This window comes from Diachasmimorpha longicaudata, chromosome 1 (genome assembly GCF_034640455.1).
Source record: "Diachasmimorpha longicaudata isolate KC_UGA_2023 chromosome 1, iyDiaLong2, whole genome shotgun sequence".
NCBI classification, from domain to species: Eukaryota; Metazoa; Arthropoda; class Insecta; order Hymenoptera; family Braconidae; genus Diachasmimorpha; species Diachasmimorpha longicaudata.
Window position 1 is genome coordinate 5185041 of NC_087225.1, and position 19030 is coordinate 5204070.

Sequence of the window (19030 nt, forward strand, 5' to 3'; positions counted from 1 at the left end):
GTTTCAATTTGAATAAACGGAGAGTTGGGGATAATCAAGATAACGGAGTTAAAGATTAAGGGAATTATGAGGGGAGTTGGAGGAAATATGAAAATTGTGTGGATTTATTTTTTTTTTTTAGGAAGTGGGAGGTTTTTGATGCTTTGGGGTAAAGCACTGGGGAATTTTACAGCATTGAAGTGTCCTTTGAGCGGTGCGTTTGAGGGTATTTCCATGTTTTCTTTGATACATTATATTCACGGGATTCCCACGTGAGTGGAAATATCAGATGTACAAACGTTATCGTTCTTTCAAAGGATAATTATAGATCAGTCAAACTAGATGCTCCCTAAGCATTCCCTTTTGCGAGGGGCAGGACTGGTGGGACGACAGTGTCATTCAGGCTCATCGTGATATACATATATATAATTCCGGAGAGAGATCAGAAAGAATATTCAGGGTAAATAAAATATTTGATGAATTGCTTGAGGTGAAATCGACTTTGAATTGACTGTGAGATGTTTTTACGAATAAGTGTAGTGTGTGGGGGAGGAATGGATGATAAGTAAGTAGTTGGTAGACTAAAAATGTAAATCATATTTCCGGCCTTATTCAAGCGTTTCTCAGAGAGCCAGGTGTGCCGACGATTCTCGAGAGTGCTAGGCTGAGAGAAGTATATTGCTGGAAAAAAATTTAGGAAGCTTCTAGAAGATATTTCGCGTGGTGAAAGCGCCATGTATAGCGAAAAAAGCGTATATAGGGCGACATAAAAAGCTGGAAGATTGTACTGGGGGAGAGGGGGCCCTCATCTCAGTGAAATAGTCAAGATCGTGCTGGTGAATAGTGGACTTTTCATAGGAAAACTTTGGAATTTAAACTTATTCAAACAAAAATGAATAATTCAGGGGATTATTTTTCCCACCCAAATTTCAGCCAATAGAATTGCACCATTTGTTGATATTTTGTATAGCCTACTTCGAATATCAGCGATAATTTTTTGAATATTTTGGTAAACAAACGACACTTAACCAAATAAACCTCTTTTCATGTCATGGCACAATTCTCTTGGCCGAAATTTGGATAGGAAAAATAATCCCCTGAATACCACTCGAGCTTCAAAATTATAGAATATTTCCCTCTAGGTTCCCTGCATACAAATGAAGTCGTCGATAATTTTGAAGCACTTGTGGTATTATATGTGAATATTCAGGTGCTTCAGGACGATTGTTGAAATATTTTGTTCTGTTTAGTGCTGTATACGCCTCGAAATTTGGTATGAATTGTCTGGAAAAAATCTTGAGGACATTTTCATCACATTTAATTTTAAGTGAAATGGCAAATCATTTGATCGGTGGAACACAAAATGTTTCAGTTATTTCTTGTTAGAGTAGTTTAAAAAATAATGGAAACAATTGATTAATCAGGAAATTATTCCAGGACAATTTGAAAAATATCGAAAATGCTCAGGGTAAAATGTAAAAATCATGTGATTTAGTTTTTGAACATTGCAGAAGGTTTTGAAGCTGTCCAGAGATAATTTTAAAGACACTTGCGATATCATGTACAAATTGCAATCTAAATACCAAAAGTGTTATCCTCCATCACTTTGCAGTCGTGATTTCGTAAAAGGGAAATGTTCACTGCTACTAAATATAGGTTTGCCTACAATTACCCGGAAAATTAATCGAATGCTGAACTGTGTGGAGAGTTGCCATCAACTCTAATTGCTCCACCAACATCAATTAATCACTGAATTTCGAAATATCTCGAAAACTTTTGTTTCTGGCTGTTGAAATCGTCATCAATTCATAGCTCATGAAGTATTCCGTTGAAGCCACATCGTGAAATAAATATGAACCGATGCTCAGTTAATTATAACCTACTTTGCCAATGAATATTTATATCAACAGCATGTTATTCGCTGCCAAAAGTGAGTAAAATAAATTTCTAGTCTCGTGATTTTGTACGTGAATACACAGACACACAGTCAATGTAATCTGTCATGCTAATCGTTTGTCAGTGGTTGATGCTGCCAGAGTATTTCAAAGCCATTACGGTAAATGTGACATTAATATTTCAATCCGATTCCAGATAGACGATGTGTCGGGCGTCAAAGCACGGGCTAGGGGCATTAAATATTTGTGTTATTCTCTATCGCATTTGCTGGACGTGTTTCTGGGTTTTCACAAGGATGGGGTGTAAAATTTTACACACACGTGTGGTAGTATACCGTATCAAAAGCTTGTGCATTGGTTGTGTTCAATATCTGTTCAGCAAGCACGAGCTGATTGTAATTCCGATTCTGTCGGTTCGACGTTCGCGATATCGTTTATTCTCTTTCTTGTCAGCTTAATAATTCATCATACCCAGGGATCACCATCGACGTTTCTCTACATGAGGGGGAACGCATTTGTGCGGTAGTTAGAGGTCGGTTGAAGATAGAAAGGGGTGAATACTTTGTTGCTTGTGGTGCGATTTTTTTTTGTTGCAGTGGTTTGATTTTTATTCCAAAGTGCGCAAGCGTTCACAGATGTCTCCGGTAATTGTTTTGGGTCTTTAGGTTTTCTACTTCTTTTATCCTTTATCGTTCAGATTTATAGAAATATTTCAAGTAAATATTTTAGTTTGATTTATGAAAAATGAGGTACTTGAAATTTTAAGGAGTTGAATTTCGTCGTTAAAAATTCGTAATCTAATGGTAAATTTCCGGGAAACTCGGAATTTCAGTCGGTTATTTAATGAATATGCCGGAACTTTTTCATTTAGTAGTAAATATTTATGTTTTGCCTGTGGTACATATCCACTAGAATCAGTGGGAGGAGGAACCAGTTTAAAATAAAAATTCACTACTTTGTTTAATGGTGTTGAAGAATGTTTTTTACTTTGTTTTTTTGCACATTTTAAAAGTGCTTACAGTTTTCTGAGTATTTACATTCAAAAGAGACAGTTTTGAGAGAAAAAATTATCTAATGAAGAGTTGTTTAACTGTTCATTAAAAATTGTAGCAGACGAATTACTTTACATCCTCTATAGCAACATTTCAAACTTCCGAACTCTTTAGGATCTCAAGCACCAGAAATGTTGTTAAATTAAGAAAAATATTCTCGAACTTGTTTGAAACCCCCCCGGGCAATGACCAGTTACAAGTTTCAGAGTAAATTTGGAGTTAAACTCCGTGAAAATAAAAAATAATATTATCCGTCCTTTCCAAATATTTCTCACTTTAGTGCAGTTAAACAAATTGATTAATATTCCCTTTTTTTATGTGTGACTTCTTCCAGCTAAACCACTCTGTCCATTTACTCACGTTACCACAATAAAATAATAATGAAATAATGAATTTTTATGAAGCTCTATAAATGACTTCCGCGACAATAATAATAACATTCTGGTTGTCCGTTTAACGACCAGCAATACCAATTTTTTTCACTCTCAATTCAATATTTACATACAATACCTCACCACCATTTCAACTTACTCACTAATTAATTCAATCATTAAATAATTCAGTGAATCCTCTTCCACCCGGCAAATTTTCGAATTCCAAATCCCAAGTAATTTTTCCTTGGGCCCTACTTTTTGACCCTTTTCCTCATAATTCCTTCTATCTCCCTTAAACCAGTCCCCTCACATTTTCCCCTGAACCCCCAAAGACAAAAAAAATCCGAACCCCCCCCCCTTCAAGGCCAATCTGTCATGTCCCTTCCATTACCAACCGATGCATTCCCCCCAAAACTGCAGTAGCATTTAGCAGTTGAAATGGTTCTATCAATTGCGCCTGAATATCCCGATATACTTCCCTAGAAACTGGAAAGACCCAGTGAGTACATCTTGCATGGAGTGTGGCAGTTAGTGATAATTGGCCACTTCCCTTGCGCATCGCATCGATTCCCAGCTCTCCCGCAGTTGATTGAGGAAATGGGCGTGGGGCCACGATGGGTTAAGGGCCAAAATTATCCAGCACCAAGTGCCTGCCTCCGTTTCACCCCTCTTACATCACTCTCCCCCTCACCTCGCCCCTCCCCACCCCCTTCTTACCCCTCATCGTCCCGCACATTCATAACTTCGTCAATGGTAGGGTAAAGGGTTGATCTCAAACATTGCCCAATGTATAAATTAAACAGTTTGAACCAACGCTGACCTGCACCACTGAGGGATTCAACCAGGATCTGTTGAAACTTCACTGTGCAAAATGACCAATTCAATAAACCATGAGTAGTTTCCATCTCTCCCCTCCCCTTTCACCCTACCCTGAGTATATTGCCACTGAGCTAATTGCTAATTTCCACCAATTTCAAACGGATTATTCAACACGCCACGCTTTACCGCTACTTCACTTTCATCATCGCTCGGTGTGGGGCCATGCGGTACAGCACAATAAGCCAACTCTGCCGTGTCGACTAAAGTCGTCTGCGTCGTCCGCGTCGTTATTAACTCTCCTGCGGTGAGTTGGACGGCGAAAAGGAGAACAGAGTGTGGGGCAGGGGGTGGGCGGCGATGGGAGGGAAGGGATGGGGTAAAAAACATGGGAACAAAGAGAGACGAAAAATTATTACGTGAGAATTTGAGAGGGAAGAGGGCTTAGTGAGATCCCCCCACCCCCTCCCTCTACATCCCGAACCTCTGGCATACACCACGTGCGTTGGGACGAAAACGTGGCGGATATAGGGGTGGATTAAAGTTTAGAACAGACGTACGTTTCTCCTCCAGTCGTCCGTGGGTCAAAGTGATTTGCCGCGGCACACTATTGCAGGCACATACATTCAGATCTGTACATTGTAATGGAATGAACGGGGGGGAGGGAGTTGGTGGTGTGGGGAGAGGGCGAGGGCGAAGGTGAAGGCTGGAAACAAATCGCGGCCTTATCACCTACCGTGTAAAAGCGGATAACAACTTTTCTCTCCCTTTCGGTCCTCCTCTCATTCTCCATACATACATACATATATATACACGTAGGCACATACATGTATACCAGTGTTTCTCTATCTATTTCATCTCTTACTCGTTGGTTTTGAACGTTCTGTTGAAACTCTCGTCTGTCCCTTCTTCATCAACCGGAGTGTGCCTATTCTCTTTCTTTCTCATGTGTGGTATAGTGACTGCACGCTGTCGACGGATGTGCCGATTAAACTTTCGAAAACTGTTTGCACGAATGGCCAAACGGCCTGTGTACTGTGGCCCGTTGTTATAAAACCTTCCACCCGATTCCAGCCACTGCTGACGGTCTAACGGTGTCTGCGTTGGCGACGTCGCCGATGAGAGCTGACAGTCGGCCTGTGAGTTGGACTAGAGGAATTGTGAGCGATACAGAGGGTAGGGAATACATGATCATGCGGGGATTACATTGGAGGATTGAAGGGGGTTTGGGTGTGAACGGTTGAGGGTGTGAATTGGTTGCGTGTGATAACAAGGATGCTTTGAGTAATAATTTTCAGGAAATATTGAATTTGTTATTGGGGGAAGATCACGTTTTCATTTTTAATTAGATGATGAAAGGGCTTCAGTTGTCTGGGGGAGAGGAGCAAGAATTAATGGCTATTGGAAGTGGGATAATGATTAAATGATTAGACGTGTGAATCCTGTTTTATTCTTTTATTTTATACGCTGGGAAGGCACAACCGCTCTGCTTCGTTTCCTTAAAGGAACCAACTAAAAGACACTAAAGGGATACAACACCCCGGACCTGATGTCTCTCATCAACAATGGTCCCACTTATGCACCTCTGTATACATTCAAGAAAACACAGCATACATATGTAGGGTTACTTTTTAAAAGATGAAACAGTTTATTTATAATGAAAAGTGTACAAACGATTCTAATACTAAATTCACTATCGGCTATTCTTCACACAATATTCACTCCTTAATGTACTACACAAAAACCTCTAACCATTCGTCTATCTAAAATACGGCTAACGTCTACAAAGCGTCTATCGTCTACGGTTGCTAAAACACGACTCTGGCCCTGTCCCTCTTTGCAACCCTGGACTGGGCCCTAATCATGTCACGTGGTCCTAACATCCCTGGACCACGCTGGCAGCACCGATCTCCATCTGGCACATCTGTGGGCCTCATAAACCCACAGACCCTCTAAGTGCATTTATGGTACAGGCTTTCATTCCTGTACCAATCTATGCCTATTTGTGGGGTTTCCCCACCTACGCTAAAACTATCGTATAACTTATGGCTCTAGACTATCTTACGAAAAACATCTATCTATATTATTATTTCTATTATGGGGATTTCCCCATAATTATTCGCGATACTACACATATCACCCCCAAACTTCCTAGAATTTTCTCTCATAAAAATGTTTTCCACACTCAAGTGCAATCACCAGAATAAAAGAAATACTCATTGTACAAAGACCTATTCAATCCATCTGAAAATTAATTTTTGACAAACATTCGAAACGTAAACTTCACTAATGGCTTTGCAAGATTTCTCTGAGGACGATTTTTATTTGGAGATAATTTATAATTTTTTCAGTTTCAACTGCAATCGTATTTGTAAAATTGGTGAAAACCACGTGGTTTAAAATAATGCAAGATATTCAAAGTGATATTATAATAGATAGTTGGACACTTGGAGATAGATAAGAGATGATTATGAATTACATTTTTCTAAAACCATTTAATTTTTCAATAACTCAAGTAAAACTAATCGCCGTTCCTTTCAGCGTTGAGTAACAGCTCATTACAAGATCATTATCTTCAATGCTTCTCAGTTATCTCCTATAATTTGAGATTACAACAGTGGACCAAGCTCCAATCCTCAACTAGAATATCAATAATACCTCCTTTGACATACCCATTAAATTCATCACAATTAAATTACTCTCCTCCCCCCTACGATTACTACTCACCCCCTCTCCGAGCAAATGAAAATGATTACTTCATTTGTTTCGAAACAATAGCCCTAAAAACCCAAAAGTTAGCATTGAATTTCCCCATAATCCTGACTATTTATCCCCCTTCGACATGCCAACTCCCCCGGGAGAAACTGGGAAAGTAGACCATCGAAACGGCACTAATTAGCGAACAAATTCAGCGAATAATCAGAGTCGTCGAACGACAGAGGCACGCGCCCCACCACCCTTCATCCCACAATTCTCAATTCTCCCTCCTTTTCCCATTCACTCCTCATTCATTCTATTTCTCTTCCTCCCGCCATGACAAAACCCGTCGACAATAATCACTCGGCATGCTCGACATTCCAATTTTCATTGCTTTCTCACGAGTGCACTCGCACTCTGACTCTTCGTGCCACCAGGGACGGAAGGGTCTCTGTATGCGGAAGAGTTCGATTCCCATTTCAAACTTGACTCAATGCTACTTGAATCGAAGCCCCAGTTAACCGTCGAGAGTGCAGGAATATGCCGAGGCTTTGAAAGTGGAGTGAGACATACCCACATGAGATGTGACATTGATTTCCCAGATTCCGATTTAGATAATGCCGAAAAAAAAAAAAAACAGAAAAAAAATTAAAAAAAAAAATCTGAGCCCCCGAGATAGGTACCCAGTGAAATAGGTATCAGAGATTTCCGCATTTACTCTCAACCCATCGTTTCCATATCCCATTTACCATTTAGAAATAGAGAAATGGAGGCTGGTACATGTGACAACGCCCGTACCTCTCATTCTCTTTGGCAAGCAAGTTCACAAGCACTCTTCTATTCTCGCTGATGCCAGGTACACAGAGACCGGCTTCGGGCGGAAAGAAACCGAGATACAGTCCATATACAGTCTGTGCGAATGAGAATTTCCTACAGTCCTATTTCGGTGTATACGCTCGATGCAAATGCTGAATGGAATGAGCAAGAGAGAAGGAGAATAAGCGGTTAATTCCTCCTTGGTGCGGACGCTACAATTTTCTACGCGATGCTGTTTCATTCCCATTAATTTCTCTCCCTCAGTTTTACGTTTTTCCACTTTTGTTTTGGTTTTTACATTTAAATATCTCCGCCCCTCCATTCGGTCTTCTTGCATTTTTTTTTCATTTTTTTGCCATCTGTTAATTCTTCTTTTTCTGCGCTTTTTCCGACAGCACAGCGACTTTGATCCCACCTGCTTTCTACCCCTCCCCCTCCCTTCACTCCACATTTTTTTTTATCCCGGCTATTTCATAACATCTTCCGTAATTCAAAGGAAAAGCTCGGCTTTGAACTGCACACTGGCCCCGAGGAGGCGCCCCCCCGCAGACAGCGGGGGTGGAAAAGCTTTCACGGGTCACTCACGACGGAGTTTCAAGCAGTTTGCCATAAACCCAAGTCGGAATAGACCGTTAACACCCCAAGAGAGTGGTGGGGAAAATATCACGTCAGTGTTTTGTGCTCAACGTACATCCCTGGCTCTCCTGGTGCCTTATAGAAGGTGAAAGTGAGCATTACCCATACGATGAAAGCACAGAGTGAGGGTAACAGAGGAGATGAGAAATACCACTGGGTATTTCAACGCACTGGAGGAAATACTGGTTGAGATGGGGTTGAAGAAGCCAACGACCATGATAGTACCATCCAAAGGCTGAGGCCAAATGCAGGCTTCAGCTGGTCTCACCCTCACCACTCGCCAAAAAGTTGAGCGCCAGGAAACTTGGCGTCCCTCGCGTCCGTCCCCGTAAAATCCGGAAATTTGGAAACTCGGGGGCTTCGAGCTTTGGCACTGGTGTGGGCACAGGCCAAGTTCCTCTGGACTTTCTTCACTTTCATGAAACTGGCTTTAGACCTGGTATCTATCTCCCGCCTTCTCACCACTTCAGCCTATCTGCAGATCGACCCTGATTCATTCCCTATTTCGAGGTTCACGCAGATGTACGGTAGGGGAGCGAGTGAATTCACTTTAATTCTCAGGGTGAAGAGCCGGATGTAGAGAAGTACGCATCACGTGCATTAACTTCAATCGTAAATTCTGTACTGAATCTTTGAAATTTTCCGATTAAATTTCCGGTCGCAGTCTTGGAAAATTTCTGGGAATTATAAAGGATAGTTTGGTTGAAAACTCATGGTTTTATGAGCTTTTTTCGTCAAATTTAAATTAATTTGTTGTCTCTTAACTATCTAGATAAAACAATGAACTCTGAAATCGAATCAATCATTGATTAAATTGACAGATTTAATTGTGGTGCAAATTCAGAAAAAATGGTTTTGGTACAAAATTAAAAAATACTGCAAATTAAGTTGTAATGACAGAAAAAAAATGCAGACGAAGCAGTTGAGTTCCCCAATCAGAAGGGAATAAGTATAGGAGGAAAGACATCTACAAAATTTCGTATAAACACAGGTTCTCCATTTCTAACCTGAATTTTTAATTAGAACTCACCTTTACCAAATTCAAAATTTAGGTATAACTGTAGGAGAATTTTCAAAGAATATTTAATAGTGAGGAGTATCACGGACTCGATGTCCTCTCATTCTCCGCGATTTTGTTGGAATTAGAGGTATCAATGGGGATGTGGAGAACAGGAGAATACGAGGTCCGGAAAAATTAGCATTTGAGCCGCAGAGTGATCAGGGCTGAGCAAGTGGTCAGGGTGAGCGGCCATTCAATGCATTGTGTAGCGAAAGGGGAGGATTGGAAGGTGGGAAATGTGGAATGAGTACGTTGGTCTGCGGGACGAGGTTTTTGCCACCCTCAGGTTGAGGGGCGGGTACGACGTAATGAATATATTTGCATATCTGGGCCGTTACCGAAGCGTTACTGGTACAAGGTATACCAGTCGACCCTGCCTGCCAAATATTCATGCATCTCGCCCCTGGGCCAACACCATCTCTCCCACTACCCCACCTTTAGACGAACTGTGCACCCCCGCTGTGCACATCCTATCCCCTTCAGACTGTGTTCCAGTAAGTGTAGAAGAGAGAATCGTCGATTAGTTTGCCAACTTTGGTCGGTACTGGATCACCCGCTGAGTTTCGTCACTTCATGAGCTTTCATGTTCCGCTTTTACTGTTCAGTATACGATTCTGGCTTTTCTCAGTAGAAACATTTTGGTGGGATGCCTCGGTGGGGCGCTGAGCTATGTGTAGTTATTTTGCACTTTCCATGTGGAGGGATTACGAGTTTTGTGGTTCCACCCCGAGAAAAATTCTCCAACAGTTCACTCACAAAAACAAAAAAAAGGAAATTTCCAGGACAATTGACTATTAATCTCCATGGCAGGGGCATTTGATGTCAGGGGATAATTCAGAGGATAATAGGAATTTCATGAAAATTCATATTTCACTGATTATTTTTCCCATCCAAATCTTGACCAATAGGATTGCACCATTCAACGTTATTTTGTATAACCACCACGCTATTTCAGCGGAAATTCTTGGAAATTTCACTGGAAATTCTGCATGTTGCCTATATAAAAAAAAAAAAAAACAAATGATGAAGTAACCCTCAATTGTATCTGACAGATTGGATGACAATTCGTTGAAAATTATGTCTCATGGTGCAATTCTATTGGCCAAGATTTGGATGGAAAAAATAATCCCCCGAATACCACTCGAACTTCGAAATTATCTGATATTTCCCTCAAGGTTCCCTACAAACAAATAAGTTTATCAAGTTTTCCAGTTTAAAAATCACGAGCGCGAAGCGCTGGAAAACTTGACACGTTCATTTGTTTGCAACGAACCTATCGGGAAATATCCGATAATTTCGGAGCTCTCGTGGTATTATATGTGAAAATTCAGCAAAACTCCAGAATTTTTAAGACAACCATCCCTTAATGAACTTCTTTTTCCCCATCTCTGGGTAAGCTATCGACTACTACTGGACTCATTCTAGTCATTAGAGTCTCATAAGATTAATAACCGCTCAATACACCACCCCCCCCCCATCCACCCCCTCGCCCAACCCTTTTGATTTCATATTCTTTCAGCGAATTTTAAACCCTTCCCCTGTCCGTAATTTACCAAGTGCACATCCCGCGCCCTGAAAGCTTGTCATCACCGTGGAAACTGTCATACCAAAGGGAGCGCAAGGGGCAGAGGAGGGAGGGGTCTCCATACACAACAATGGAGGTGCGAGGTTCCAGTTATACCGCGTTAGCCCATGAATTAAAAAAAAAAGTAGTTAATTGCGGAGAAGGCCAGACTAGGTGTGCACGTCTGCTGAGTGCAAAATCGAGAGCCGACCACATCAGCCTTTGTGGTCAAGGCTCTCCAGGACCAACCAGCAAGGACATGGACTATTGTCGAGCCTCACTCTCTCACAAACCCTGTCCCCAATTTCACCCTCTCTCTCTCTCTCCCCCCCCCCCCTCCCGCACCCCATCGCCAGTTCCCTTGTGCTCTTCGTTTTACAGCCGCGACTTGTGCGCCTGTAAAAGTCAGCATATTTTAGTGAAGTCCCGTCCACCCCTCGCGTTTCGTTACCTCTGCACCTTTTCCCTATGTATTTCTACTGTACCCACATAACCAGTCCCACAGCACTGGCACGTATGGTCAGACCAACCGCCACCATACATGCTTCAACCCCTCTTTTCTCTTCCGTTGTCCACCAGTATTTTCCACCTCATTCTCTACTCCTCCCCCCTGAAAATTTGCTTTCCACCGAATCCCATTTTGCGAATTCAAGCCATTACATGAGAATAAGTGTGTACGTGTGTATGCATGTGTGTGAGTGAGTGGCCCAATGCAGAGAGACTCAATCCACGAAAATTAAAACTCTAACTCGACCAGACAATATCCAATTATAGTACCAGCGAGGATATTAATTTAACGGTTTTTTCTCTCATTGTGATGTATTTTTTTTTCACTTGTATTTGTTATTGGAAGTATTCTATTTCTGTATCAATTAAAAATACCGAATATGGTGGAGGTACGGGAGGGATTCAGTTTCAAATTTTACATCTCGCTACATTTAAATTGTACCAATAGTTTGAATTTCGTATGTGGTTTTTTTTTTCATGTGTATTCATTTGAAGGTGAATGGAAATTCTCTCATAATACGAGAAATGCGAGTAGAAATAGACCAGAGCCGTTGTATATGCATGATGGTTGTATACAAGCCGTATACATTTAGGTCATAGCCGCTTTAATTGGTGGACATGACGGGTAACAGCCACACGAGCCTCGTCTGACTATCCCTCTACCCTCATTGTTCATCAGGATGGGTGCGGTGATTTTATTTTATTTTATGGCCTGAAATCACGGTACCATGGCTATTTATGATAGCACAGATTGTTACAACGTCAATGTGCACATGCACTGCATAACGAGTGCTTCAATAAGTTGAGCTTATGTAGACAAAGAGGGGAAATAGTCGTGCCTGACTGAAAAGTGGATGTTCTACTCATGTTGGAAGGCTTTTGGTGGTTTGAAGGGATTTAGTCGTCGACAATGACGGGCAATCAAAGAAATTTTAATTCAATAAGATTAAATAAATTAAATTACTTTCATTTTATTCATTTACAGCTTTTGCAGTTTAATGAAAATTACATTGCCAATTGTTTCACATGACGAAATTTTTCCAAATTTCCCTGGTAATATAACAACAATATGAACTCATTTCATAATTAACTTGATAATTAACTTGGTAATAACATAACTCGAATGAAAATGGGATTAATAATTACTGTTGGTGTACACCGTGAGACAAAAATTGAAATTGTACAATTGCGATCCACATAAAATCATCAATTCCACGAATTATCTCCTGCATACAATCTATAAGGGTTGAATAGAAGAGACTTTCTTCAATGTAGGACACCCAACCCCCCGAGGCGTTTAAAAATATCAACAGAAAGACAATTGTTCCACTCGATTACACATTCATCAGACTCGAAATTCCAAATTTGTTTTCACAAAGAGAAAAGTGGAATAGGTTTGGATCGTTATTGCGTGCTGTATTGGACGAGTGGTTACGTATATATGTATACATATATATATCGAGATACGAACGTGGAATTTTCACGAAGGAAACCCAGAGGTACTTGGTCGAGTGTCAAAGTAGAGGAGTATAGCATATCCACAGTGGCAGAAGGTGCCTTGGAGCGGAGAGGGGCATCTCCCCTGGATAGGAGAGGGAATGGGTTTAGTGTGTTCCTCCTTTTCCCTCTCCGATCTCGTACGTGTCCCTTAGGTGTTTCGTCGACACGATCAATTTTATAAAAGAACGGAAACGGAGTAAGAGATGTAGACGGTCGTCGACTCGGATATACGCTTGTTTCGGAATAAACAGATAGCCCCAATCGTGGTTGGAATAGCAATAGTTGTTGGACTGGAGTGAGGCAAGGTCGAGTTTTCACGACAACATTTTCCACTTGTCCATGGAAAGGGGATACAAAAATGTTGTCTCTCCTCATGTCTTTTTCACCTTCGCATAAATATGCTATTTCTTTGTCAATTCTTTGTCCCGCTGTTCCATCCCGGGTCTCACCACTTTTTTTTTCTTCTCTTCTTTACTCTGCGGCTCTCAACAATGACGAAAAGTAGAACAAAGCTGAAGCCACTAAAAGTTGAGATAACCCATTGTGAAAACAACATTTCAACTTCTTAGGAGTGAAGTTGTAGATGTGCGTTTGTGTGGAGTTGTTGCATGTGTACAAGAAGCCGAGCCCCCAACAGGTATTCAAAGGGGGTGGGAAAGGGGAGAGTTTGCTTCCAGTGATGCTGGGGATGATGTCGGTGAGTTGTCGGACTGTTGGTGATATAGTCCTTGGAGACTCGATCGCGAAGATAGGTAACTCGAGCCCTCAGAATGAACCTGGTGAGGGGGAGAGTTGTCTGGGGGGTGCACCGGCTGGACTCGATAGTAATACTTTGCACTCCTTGACTTTTCGCGAGTTAGGGGAGTCTCTTCATCCTGGCATTTTATTTTCAAGCTACTTTTTATCAGCGACTACGCTGGGAGAGAGAATATTTTTAACTCACGGTTTATTAAATTATTCCATTCAATGTGTCACGTTAATTACCTTCGGAGAGACCAAAGTTTTCTCGATGAGCTAATAAAAAGAAGTTCATGGGGAGGGGTATGAGCGTCAGGCACGGACGATTAACTCGGTGCCGTATGATGCTTGTAATAAAGAAAAATAGAGGAAGCGGATGTGAATAGGGGGAGGTGGAGAGAATTGCGATGGAACTGCCGAAGGAGCTTTCCAGTATAAAGCGTTTTATTTCGATGGAATAATAAAGACAGGGCACTTTGCAGGGCGCAGGGCTTCCACAGTTTGACACTAGTTTTTTTTTCTTCTTCATTCGAGGAGCTAAAATTTCTATTCCGCTCCCTCGCAATAGTTAGTGAATTCGGAGAGATAAATATCTATTTAGTTTTATCCAACTCCAGTTTTACGGATATTTTCTCTCAACTTTTTCTTTAAAAACTAAGATCAAGTTTAAAATATACTTCATTCAAACGTTTTTTCTGTTACATAGGTTACATTATTGATTGATTTAGGGGCCTGATATCAAAACCTAATTTTCACACCCTTAAAATTTCAATTTATCCTCTAAAATTCTCTCCGTTTCATTTCTTGCAAAGCAAAAAAGTTTACCCTGCGATATTGCACAAAAGTAAATGAATTTCTTTAGCAGTGGAGGACAAACAAAACCGTAAGGAACAATGAAGAGAAGGCCGGTTGTTAAAGTCACTCTACTTTGTATCTTCTGCATTCCAACGAGACTTATATATTATCCTCAGCACCTAAATGTCCATTCCCCCTGTTTCTCACCAGTTAGCTGGTTCACCAAGATAAATGTCTATTTTTTCCCCGCCCATACTCACATACAATCTCCCTTTCACTCTATTTTCCGCTCCTTCTCTCACATTTTCATTGTTTCATTTTTTTTCCCTCCCTCCCCTCCACCCCCCCAAGTAATACAAACAAAGCCAGAATGTTCTCGTCTACACATTCTCTATGGCCTGCGGCGTGTATAGAGCCCAGTATAGTATTGAAGTACAAGCACGCCCATTGCCGTCCCTTCGTGAAATGCTAACGAAGCTTGCACCTGGCTCTTCTCCTGGGGTAACCCTAACAGAAATGTTTCAAAGGCTAGAAAGCTGTTCTATATTGCAGAACTAACTACACGATACACGAGCAGTTTCTATCTGTAAATTTGGGAGAAAATAAAATTACACTCAACATGGGAAAATTTCTGCAGTGTCACTAATGAAATTTAACAATTTGCAATTGATTAAATGGCAAATGTGCCGGTTAACCAGTTCTACATGTATATTTACAAATACACCCACACTCTGTTCGTAACTACGAGAATGTATGGCCTTGATCATATAAACCCGCATACAGGGCAGAGATGCGGAACGAATATCCCTCATATAATCAATTGGCAAACTAATTAGCGACGCGATTTGTATGCAGCTTCCTGCGGGCTCTGTATCCCTTCGCCAGTCCCTTTTTCCTGTTTCACCTATCATTCGTATGAACTCGTTATTCTATGCTTCGAATCCTTTTAACCTCCGTCATCATTAAGCTCATTGCCGTGCGTTAATAATTTTCATTAAATGAAAATTAATTGACTTTTCTACCACTCGGATGATTGCGACTCACCAGCTAGAAGTACTTCTCTCTGGGATATTCGTCATAACGCGGAGTGGTGCATTACCACATCAGTTAAACTTAATAGATTTGTCGATTATTCGTGATTGGCGGAAAATTCTAGCGGCCCTTCAATCAGCGTAAAGGATTAGAGAATTAAAATCGTTAGAAATCGGATATTTATTTCAAAGAACATTTTATCCTGCCTTCATTCTTCCATCTGGAACACTGATGTTGTCTCTTGAGTTTAATATTCGTTTTTTTATTTAGATTCACTCTTATGTTATGTATCCGACCGATGAACTGGCTGAATGAGTTAGGTCATTGCCTCATGTGTGAAAGGTTCCGAGTTCAAAACCCGACCGGATTAAACAGAGAGATCTAACTTCTTTTCAAAAAGTCTTGACCATCATCGCAGCGTATCATAATGGGATCAAAGCGATGTAACATAACTGTGACAAAAAATGAAAAGCTGTTCACCCTGGTCCTTAAAAATGACCTCACAATGATGGTCTGGGATGACTAGGTGATTAAAAAAATTTCTGAAACCCTTACCGCAATCTAAATACTCTCTTACGTTGCGTATAACTTTTTTTTTCTCCACACAATTCCGAGACACAAATTATTAGATTTTAATAATTGGAAGGCAGGTTAATGATGAAAAATAAACGATATAAGTAAGAGCAGTTTTATTTCGGATGATTATATGTTCACACTTCGAGAGCAGTCGACGAACTGACAAACGAACTTCAAAATCTTAAAAACCAAAGCATCGCCATCATCGTTTCTTTCTTTCAATGAACAACGATGTCTTTATATTATTCCATAAACATAAACTGGAGTTTTCGACGTAAGACCACGCACACTGTCTCTCGAGGAAACAATGACCTCATAGTAGTGATATAGACTTATATAGGGCTCCAATACAATCATATTGTTTTTGCTATTTTCAATACAAATTTTTAAATAACAGACAAACTCAGCTAATCTGTTATTGCATTGAGTTCAATGTCATTATTGACAGTAGTTGTTTGTTTTTCATTCTTTATCAACTGTCAACTGTTCAAGAATTCTTTTTACAGTGGATCATACAAAACCAGAATATTTTAACTCCATTGGATGTAGCAATAAAAAATCTCTTCATTGGGCTCTTTGAATATTTTTCACCTTCGTCATCAAGCTCACCACAGCTCTTCAACAATCATCACACGAAAATTAATTAAATTTTTAAGCAACGGGATAATTGTGATTAGCAAACTGGACGAGCTTATTCGTAGTGTATTTGTCATAACAGGGAGTCGTATATTATTGATTGATTGTCCGTTAAAAGGAAATTCTCCGGACTCTTTGATGATCATAAATCACCCTAAAACTCGAAGATGTAGAAAATCTCATTATTATTGATATAGAAGCCTATACTTTAGGCAACGACGCCACAAGTTTACTTTCGTTCTTGCAGCTGCCCCCTAGAGCTATCCAACAAAACTACATCGTTCAACTCCTGCCTACCTGACTGATGGCCCGGAATACCCTCGGGAATTTTAGTCGGCTGGAAGCATTTAATATTCCATAACTTTGCCAATTTATCGATATATACGTTGGTACACAGTGAGGGGTGTGTACTGTTGGAAACTCTAAAAGATCAATCTGCATGAGACGATATTTAAAATATTGAGTAAATATTGATGATTAATACAACATTTATTACTTGTTTGTTCTTTCCCTTTTAGTGGTCCACAGTGGTGAACAACGTTGTTGACTTCGTTATTTATTCAAGCTCCATTGTCGATTGTTCAAAATTTCTGTGAAATGGGCAATTATTATTATTGGACTATACGAGAAGCATGTAAATGTGTAAACCATGTATTTGAATGGAATTACTAGTGGGGGAAACAAATTTATCCTTCGTGATATAATATTACAAATTTGTACAGGAAAATTTCCGCACATTCTTTTAAAAATTTCAAAGCATTCTATCAATAAAATTAATTCGTTGAAATCTGGATAATCAAAAATTTTGTGTAGTTCGACAATTAACGAACTCCAAAGCAAAGTTTGGATTTTGCTGTCTGAAGAGCGAGAGGAAAGTGACTATTTTCCCTCAAGGGCGGGAAGCTGTTCGCCAGAGCCGAAAGTCTTCAGGTAGAATTTTTAAGACGATTAATAAATTTTCTAGAGGCTTTCACTTGCTATTGAACTTAAATTCACAGTATTAAAAATTCAACGAAGGCTGAAGGCAATTTAAAGAGCTTTCCAAGGCGCTCATAATTTTTCAGGAGAAATAATTGACTTATTCGATGTTCAAGTAGATGAGTATTAACAAAAATACAAGGGCATTGCAACTCTTATTTCCCCTCTGGCTCCACCAAAAATTGTCAATTAATGGGAGCTTTTACAGCTTTGCTTTTCACGCGACTGCAAACTTCAAAAGATCAATCAGCATGATGTGATGTTTAAAAACTTGAATAAATATTGAAATGCGATTGATAAAAATAAATGGAATACGTACATGGATAAATAAAATGGTTCAATTTCCGGTAGATAAACAATTTTATTTTTCACGAATCAATATTGAATCGCTTGAAATGCTTGATCGGGCTAACAGTAACCGGATGGCGGCCGAAAATGAAATTTCCTAAATCCGTCGTCGTGGTTATTTACCAGTGCACTCCGGAAAAACAGCCCCGAGGCTTTCGCGTGACCGGGCTATAAGCTGCGGCATCAAATTGGATTTTTTTTTTTCACATTTTCCTCTGTCCCACCTCCACCTACCGACACCACTTCTTCAACCGCCTCCCCCCACCGCCCACCGGGGCCTGTCGCATTTGGGATTCGGTTTGGTATGGTGCAAGAGCGAGGGAAATCTAGGAGCGAATAAAAACGAGATAGGGCATAGTAAAAAAAACGGGGGAAGGAATGTACATAAAAAAAAAGTATCACCCGGGAAAAGTGTTGTCGGGCGAAAAGTAAAATCCCACGGGTGCCATTTCAAGAGCCGATTTTGGACGATCAGATTCTGAATGCGAGACGTTCAATTTCCGGAGCCCGTCAAGAAATTTGATTTCCTCAATGGGTTCAGTTGATGGAAGAACCCTCGTGAATATAACATGAAGGAAAGCTGTCTTATTACGTCCATGTTTATTCATCTAATTTGTGGCTAACGATCAACTGATCTCCGTGGAGATTGAGTAATTCAAAGTGTGGAGTTACCATTAAATTGTAGAAACTTACGCTTGATAGTATCAGGAAAAAATTACAATTAAACTGCGATTTATTTCGGTTAAATTACATCGATGGTGTTGATGAAAAACAAGTCTTTTAGATGAAATCGTGGTTATTTTTTAAATTGAATGGAAGAATATTTCGTTTCCATGAATTTGTTGTTTTTACGACTTTGTGGCAAATGATAATTTATTTGAGTTTCGTGGAACGTAAACATTTCGCGAATTAAATCATTGAAAATAATTTATTCCTCTCAATTAAATGAGGCCTGCATCATGAGAATTTTCTCTCAGTCCAGACCACTTAAGAGTAATTTTGATAAAACCCAGATTTAATGTGATTTGAGC

At 40.2% G+C, this 19030-nt stretch overlaps 1 protein-coding gene across 2 annotated transcripts in view; it reads left to right on the forward strand.

Annotated features, from left to right (window-relative positions):
• The window catches only part of LOC135164544 (uncharacterized protein), a 312614-nt gene that overhangs the window by 49843 nt on the left and 243741 nt on the right, over positions 1–19030 (forward strand). The window lies entirely within an intron of this gene.